The sequence below is a fragment of the Adiantum capillus-veneris genome, chromosome 18 (assembly GCF_014529385.1).
Source record: "Adiantum capillus-veneris isolate H3 chromosome 18, ASM1452938v2, whole genome shotgun sequence".
NCBI lineage: Eukaryota > Viridiplantae > Streptophyta > Polypodiopsida > Polypodiales > Pteridaceae > Adiantum > Adiantum capillus-veneris.
The window spans coordinates 87,020,748-87,028,480 of NC_140948.1; positions in this window are offsets into that span (position 1 = coordinate 87,020,748).

Below are 7,733 nucleotides of genomic sequence, written 5' to 3' on the forward strand. Positions count from 1 at the left end.
TTTGCAAGAGAGAGAATTAAAGAAAATAACAGTTGAGGACCAGATTAATGTGGATCCGGTCCTCCCTCCAATAGACTTTTGTATTATAGATTCTCCCATAAAGACAGACTTGGTACAATACAATCTTTGTGTTCCTTGTGACCTAGATGATGCAATGAAGATGGGAAACTGCATGCATCACAAGCATAACATAATCTTTTGTAAAATCATTAACCATCCCCAACCTCAGTCCCAAGGTCTCAAACACCTTCAAAAGGTGGAGAGAGCTAGCGGGGAATGAAGGTAGGGAAGAGGAACAAGAAACATTCATAGGAGAAAGAAATAGTTCATCACTCCTCTTGCTTAGCATACATAATAGCATGAAGACGGAGAAGATGCCAAGCTTAAGCATTGAAGCATGGCTCTTGGTTGGATTTGCATTCCATAGCCAAGAGTGTTGGTGTAGGCTCTCAACTTTTCAGCAAGGTTGAAGAAGGAGATGGAGCTCTTGCACTTTACAATTCACACAATGAGTGTGTGTGTGTGTGTGTGTGTGGGGGGGGGGGGGGGGGGGGGGGGGGGGGAGTATACCCCCAAAGCTAGCCCCTAGCTTCCTTGGTCGACCCCCCCTTCTAGCTCATGAGAGAATTTGATTGGACCCCTACAAGCTTAGCCAATCACATGCTTTAGTTAAATCAAGCAACCATGCTAACCTTGGGACAAGTGTCTCACTTTCACCTTTGAGAGAGAGGACTTGATAAATACATAAACAATTAATCAAATTAGCTAAATTATCATTGGACCCCTTGAGAGGCCAATCAATAGGCTTTAGGCACACCGTGAGGGCAACATGGAGAGGAACTTGACAAGTGTCCTTGTTGCTTCTTTAGACCAAGCTTGCCTTGTGTGAGGGTGTGTGTGTTCTCTCTCATGCTCCTACAATGAGGGCTCCCCCCCCCCCCGAGTAGCGATCTTGTTGACTTTTGGGAACACCTTGAACCTGGCCCTTTAAGCACCTTAGTCATCTTAGCACCTTAGTCATTAAGCATCTCAAGCATCTTAGTCTGCAAGCACCTCAAGCATCTTAGTCAGCAAGCATGACAAGCACCTCAAGTTTGGGCCGGGTTCCCACCTCAAGCATAGCCCTAGCTTGCCTAAAGTCAAAGACTTTTAACACTAACTATTGGAGGTCTTTAATGAAGCTAACCCTAAGGTCTTTAAGCTCCATTAGCTAGCCTTGCTCTTTGACAGACCATATCTCATTTGGGTCCCTTTAACCTTGGCCCCGTGTTGAGATAGATCCATAAAGGAGCATGTCTATATTTTAACCCTTGTCCCCGTTTATTCTCCCACATTAAATACGAGAAAATCATTTGGGTTAGTTAGATATTAGATTTTATGACATTACCTCTCTCTTGAAATCATAGTCGTCCTCGACTATGAGGTAGAAGAGACAAAGCCTTAGTCATTAGTCGATGTTTCTTAGCGGGTAGAGGATCCCTTTTTACCCTACGACATCATTCCAAGATGGATGACTAATCCATTTGGGACTTGGGAGACTTAGCTACCGCAAGCATGTATGCTCATGAGCCCATTTCATTGTCCCAAAGTAGAGCGACAAATTCTACTTGATGTTTGAGAGACGTCGTCATCACAAACATGATTATAGGCATGCATACTACTTAAATTCGTGCACAATAAAAAGAGAATTAGTCTTATAAGACAAAAACATTGATCACTTAAAAGAAACATTTACATTTGCTTACTCTATTACAACATTGACAAAGTTCATACTATTCTTAAGCTATATTCCTTGCATTCATCTAGCATCTTCAAAAGGATAATTTGTGAACTTAATAAGATATCGTCGGATAATCTTACCATGTCGTAGTACCTTGTCCTCATGCCAAAGGATAGCTTTGGGTTGTAGCACCTCTTCTTGGTCTTCGATTTTTGGGGGGTCTTCAATAATTGGTTCACTTGGTGGCTCTTGTTTGTAGGGCTTAAGTAGGCTCACATGAAAAGCATTGTGTATGAGCCAATGGTTGGGCAACTTGAGTTGATAAGCCATGTCATTGATTGGCTTCAAGGTTTGAAAAGGACCATAGTATCTTTTTGTTTGTTTAGCATAATACTTTTGATGGTTCGTAGGAGTTTTGCCCTTTGTTTGCCTCAATTGAGCCTTGGGAAACTTGAGTAAGACCAAAGACCCAATCATTTTCTTTAAATGTTAAGGCCCTTATGTACTTATCAGCAACAGTCTTTTGTCTTTGTTGAGAGATGGATATAGCCTCCTTAATCTTTTGGAAAGATCCTTGTAGGTCACGGCTAAACTCGTCAAAAGCGAAGATCTTCCCATGTACTTTAAGTAGTAAGGGACTTTTAGGTCTTCCCTCTATGATCTCAAAAGATGCCTTTCTGTCATTAAACCTAATATCTACTTTCCCAAATGATTTTCTCATATTAAATTGATCATTTAATATGGGGAGATACCAAGGGGGGCAAAGGCTAGATATTGGAAAGGCTGTTAGACCGGTCTCAGCAGGGGATCCAAAGGAGGGGAAATAGGGATCCTGGTCTGCTAAAGAGCAAAGTGCACTAGTGGAGTTTAAAAGACCCTTAGGTTTAACTCCATAAAGACTTCCAAAGGCTAAAGTTCCAAATTTTTACTCTAAAAGTCCTAGGCTATGGAAACTGCTCTTAGTGACTAAAGTGCTGAATGCAAAAGTCAACAAAGTGGCTACAGCAAGAAGACAAGAGAGTGGGCGAGCTGGGATGAGACAGAACACACACACACAAGCTTACCTTTATACCTAAAAGCAAATAGGACACTCGTAAAGCATGAAACAAAACCTCCAATTTTGCATGAATCTATTGGATGGACAAAGAGGTGGACCAATGAGGATTGAGGTAGTGTAAATTCAATTTCTTATTTTAGAAATGCTTGATTGTAAGGACATGGGTCCTACGAGAAGGCCACCAGCACGACCGGACAGTGTGTACGCACGATTGGGTGGAGACTAGCACACGCATTCCTTTAACTGGTATCAAAGCTATTTTAGGAGAAGAGGAAAAGCAGGTTGCATGTGCATGCGACGTGCTGCTTCTCTCCCACGTTCCGCAGACATCGACGTCTTCGTTCTGCAGCAAAAGAAGACAGGCATGCTTTCTCATGCGCAACACGTGGACAGTCAACAACAATCGACCGCGATCGCCCCATCTACCGCCCTCCACACCGCACGACTCTAAGGTGGGCGACCAAGGCAACCACGACCGACAACTCTACGACATCGAGGCTCCAAAGGCTTTCGTTGACGGCATTGGCTACGTGCATAGGAAGGCCCACTTAACCCTTGCACGAAGGAGAGTTGAACTCTCCCCATGAGAGTAAGAGACCAACACTTTACCATCAAACTATTAACCCTTGTTGTGTATAACAAGGAAAGATAGCATACTTGTGTTGAAAGGAAAACTAGAAGGAAAGGGAAAGCTTCAAACTTCAAGGAAGTAGCTTCACCCTTCCTTTTCACTTTTTGAAGGAAGGCAAGTTTTCCTCCAAAAAATCTTTTTTCCTCACGGAGGTACCTTCAAAGTGAAGAGAAGCCTTCAAAAAAACGACGAGTTTTTGTGAAGAACCAACAAAGGTGTTCTTATGATGAACGACAGGTGAAGCACTCCAATTCTCGCAAGGCGAGGTTCACATGCAACGCAAATCGCGGAGCATACAAAACACAAAGACTTCAATTTCACAAGGTACAAGTTGACGTTTTTTTTTTTTCTCTTTGCATTAGTGTGTGTTTACCATGGCCAGTGAGGATATCCCACCTACACACACGTTTGATTTTGAGCACGTAGATCAAAATCAGGACACCACGGGTGCTGCTGACACTAATATGCATGATGATGACGATCTAGGAGATCATGGGCTTGTAGATATGGCTTCTTTCAAGACTTTGGAACATCGCCAAAGCGTACTTGAAAGAAACCTCTCTGCACTCAATGCAAATGTTACCAATCTTACAAAGTTACTTGTGAAATTTATGAATTCACAGACAACTCAAGGAGCCATAAGTGGCACGGTTCAAGAGAACCAAGCTCGCACGACTCAAGGAGTCCAAGAGACAAGTGCTGCAGAAGATGCAGAAGGTAGCAATGTATTACTTAAGAATATCACCATTCCTAAGTTTCGCGGGGAAGAGCGTGATCGCAACAAGGATGCGGTCAATACGTTCTTACACAAATGGAGTGATATTCATAGATTGAGACACACCTCGGATATAAAGACAGCAGTGGAAACAAGTATCTCTCTTAAAGGCAAGGCCTATAAGTGGTGGATGACATTTCCAATAGATACCCGTCCTCCATCTTGGGCTGCGTTTCAAGCTTCTTTCTCCAAAGAGTTTTTTGACTCCAATGAAGAAGATAAGAATTGGTTAGCATGGGATGCATGCCGCATGTCTGGTCTCTCTCTCACATAGTACCTTTCAAAGTATCGAAAAATCATATTAAAACTAGAAGGTCTAGATGAATTTCAAAAGATACGGGGTTTTAATAGGAGTCTTGACAAAGACTATCGTCTTTATGTCAAGACCCAACATCCAAAAACTTTGGAAGAAGCCATCAGTCATGTCCAAAGATATGATGATGACCAAGAGAGGAAAGAAAATGTTCTTTACTCTAATAATACTTTTGCTAAGAGCCAATGGCGAGGTAGATATCCCACACATTCCAAGAGGAATAAGAGACAATCTACCTCTCCATGCCCACAAGAGGCTAAGAAGCCTAAGCACTCACGAGATACTCCACGTGGGTCTCTCAGCACTACCGATTTTGAGCGTGCGAAGAAACACAATTTGTGTTTTAGATGTCTTTCGGACCAACATAACAAGAAATATTGTCTTCTTTTCCAAGGCAAAGAAAAGGACATGCACACGGTGCAACGCCTCACATTAGATTCATCTCCTAAATATTGCGTTGTAAAGGTTCTTCGTATGGAAGAAAAGCACAAGTGTTGTGTGTCTGCTTCAATGTGGCAACCCACCTTTGGCCCCCATGATTTGATTCGCATGCATAGTGCTATTAACAGACAATGTGTTCGTATTTTAGTGCATGATAGTGCAACTCATAACTTCTTGAACTATAAGCTAGTTAAGAAATTGAAGCTTACACTGACTCCCTGCCTCTCACAAGTATGTGGTGGAGCAAACGTCTCGGAATGATAAAAGAAGTATGGGACACGGTAATTCAAGGGGTTGAGCTTATTGTTCAAGATCATATGATAACCCTTGACTTCTAAGTTATGAACATGGACCGTGCTGATGTAGTTTTAGGATGGGAGTGGCTGCATGGTTTAGGAAACACATTGCACACTAGTTATGAACACAACTCCTTATCCTTCATGGCCAATGGTAAACATGTGCTTTTTCTTGGTGAGAAAAATATACCTTATGCACCTCTTATATGTACAACCGAGCTTTCTATTTTGCAGAAAGCAGATTTAATAGATGAAGTATTTTTGTGTTACTGCTTGTCTCCAAGTCTTGTGAATTCTCAAGAGCAAAGTGCAGTGAATTCTAGTAATGGTATGCAAAGTGCAATGAATTCTACTGATAAACAAAGTATTAACAAATCTAACGAGCAAAGTGCTCTCAATTTTAATTCTATAGAGCAATGAGCAACTGTTGTAAAACAAACATTACAGGAATTACAAGATTTTCCATCCCAACATAACTCTAGTTTACTTTCTCCTTTTGCACGGCAAAAGCTGACTCACTTACTCGCGGAGTATAGTGATGTGTTCTCGAATGATTTACCACCGGGTTTATGCCCTACACGTGATGTGCAGCATGGCATAGATGTCTTGCTAGGCACTAAACCGGTGAGTAAACCACCTTATCGTATGAGTGCTAAAGAAGCCAAGGAGGTTGAGAGTCAGTTGACTGACTACCTCACTCGTGGTTTCATTAGACCTAGCACTTCGCCTTGGGCATCACCAATTCTATTGGTAAAAAAGAAAGATGGTACTATGTGCATGTGCATAGATTATCACGGATTAAATGCGATAACCATCAAGAACAAGTATCCTCTACCTTGAGTGGATGAGTTGTTTGATCAACTCCACGGGGCAAGATACTATACAAAGATAGAGATACTATACAAAGATAGATCTTAATTCAGGATACCACCATGTGCGTATCCTATTGCAAGATATCTCCAAAACTGCCTTTAGAACACGGTTCGGGCATTTTGATTTTTTGGTTATGCCTTTTGGCCTAACCTAATGATCCAGCTGCATTTATGACACTCATGGATAGTGTCTTACGTCCCTATGCAAACCCTGACTGGAACAAAATCTTCCATGTCCATGTGGATGCATCAGTCTATGTTGTAGGATGCATATTAGCTTGACCTGGAGAGAAAAAAATGGATTTTCCCATTTGTTACTCTAGTAGGCAGCTAAACAACGTAGAGAAGAATTATACCACTACGAAAAGAGAAGGCCTAGGAATGATATATGCCGTCAAAAAGTCTAGACACTATCTTCGTGCGAACAAGTTTTTTTTCTTTGTAGGCCACCAAGCACTATTGTACCTAGTCAACAAACCTTGCAATACGGGAAGGATTGTTCGTTGGTTTATTATATCTTGGAGAATTTGTTGTGGTTTTCCTTGATGACATTCTCATTTACAATAAGACTGAAGATGAATACAGAACACTTATGATTAGTGTTCGAACAGCTACGAGCTCACGTGCTGTATGATAAGCAAAGCAAGTGCAATTTCTTTAAAACAAAGATACATTACCTTGGTCATGTTGATTTCTTATTCTGGCATCAAAATGGACACTACCAAGGTCGCTGCCATTCTTCGATGGCCACATCCCAACACGGTTGAGGAGCTTCAAATATTTTTAGGCATGGCTGGATTTTATCGATAATATATTCGTGATTATGCCAAAATTGTTGTTCCTATGACTGATCAACTTTTTGCAAAAGGTAAGACTTTTTCTTGGGAAGAAGCCCAAAAACGCAGTTTCGAACAACTCAAGGTAGCTATAGCCACTGCTCCCATCCTAGCAATCGTCGACCCACTTAAGCCGTTTGTGGTAGAGACTGATGCTAGTGATAAAGCAATTGGTGCGGTACTTCTCTAGGAGGGAAGACCTCTAGCCTTTGAAAGTAAAAAGCTAGATAGAGCTCAACAGAATTGTTTTGTCTATGAGAGAGAGCTCTATGCCATAATTCACACTTTACGAAAGTGGCGACACTATTTATATGGTGCCAAGTTTGAAGTAGTTTTTGACCATGAGAGTATCAAATGGTTTACTACTCAAACGGACTTGAAGGGCTGTAAAGCTAGATGAGACTACTTATACATATATTGGAATTTGCTTATAATAGTTCAAAGCATGTGACTACAGGGTTTAGTCCATTTATGCTTTTGTATGGATTTCAACCTAGATCACCCGTTACGGTGGGGTTGGATAAGGAGAAGATACAACAAGCAAAGGATTTTCTCCAAGACCATTTTGACATGCTTCGAGTTGCTTGACAAAATGTTAAGCAAGCTCAAGATTGGTATAAGAAGTACGCATATGAACATCATCGTCTTGCTACTTTCAAAGAAGGAGACAAGGTTTTCCTCAAAGTTCCGGAGCATTCAGAAAGTCTGAAGATGGGAAAAGTTGCTAAACTTTCACCATGCTATTGTGGACCGTTTACCATTCTCAAACGTATAGGTCAAGTGGCATATAAG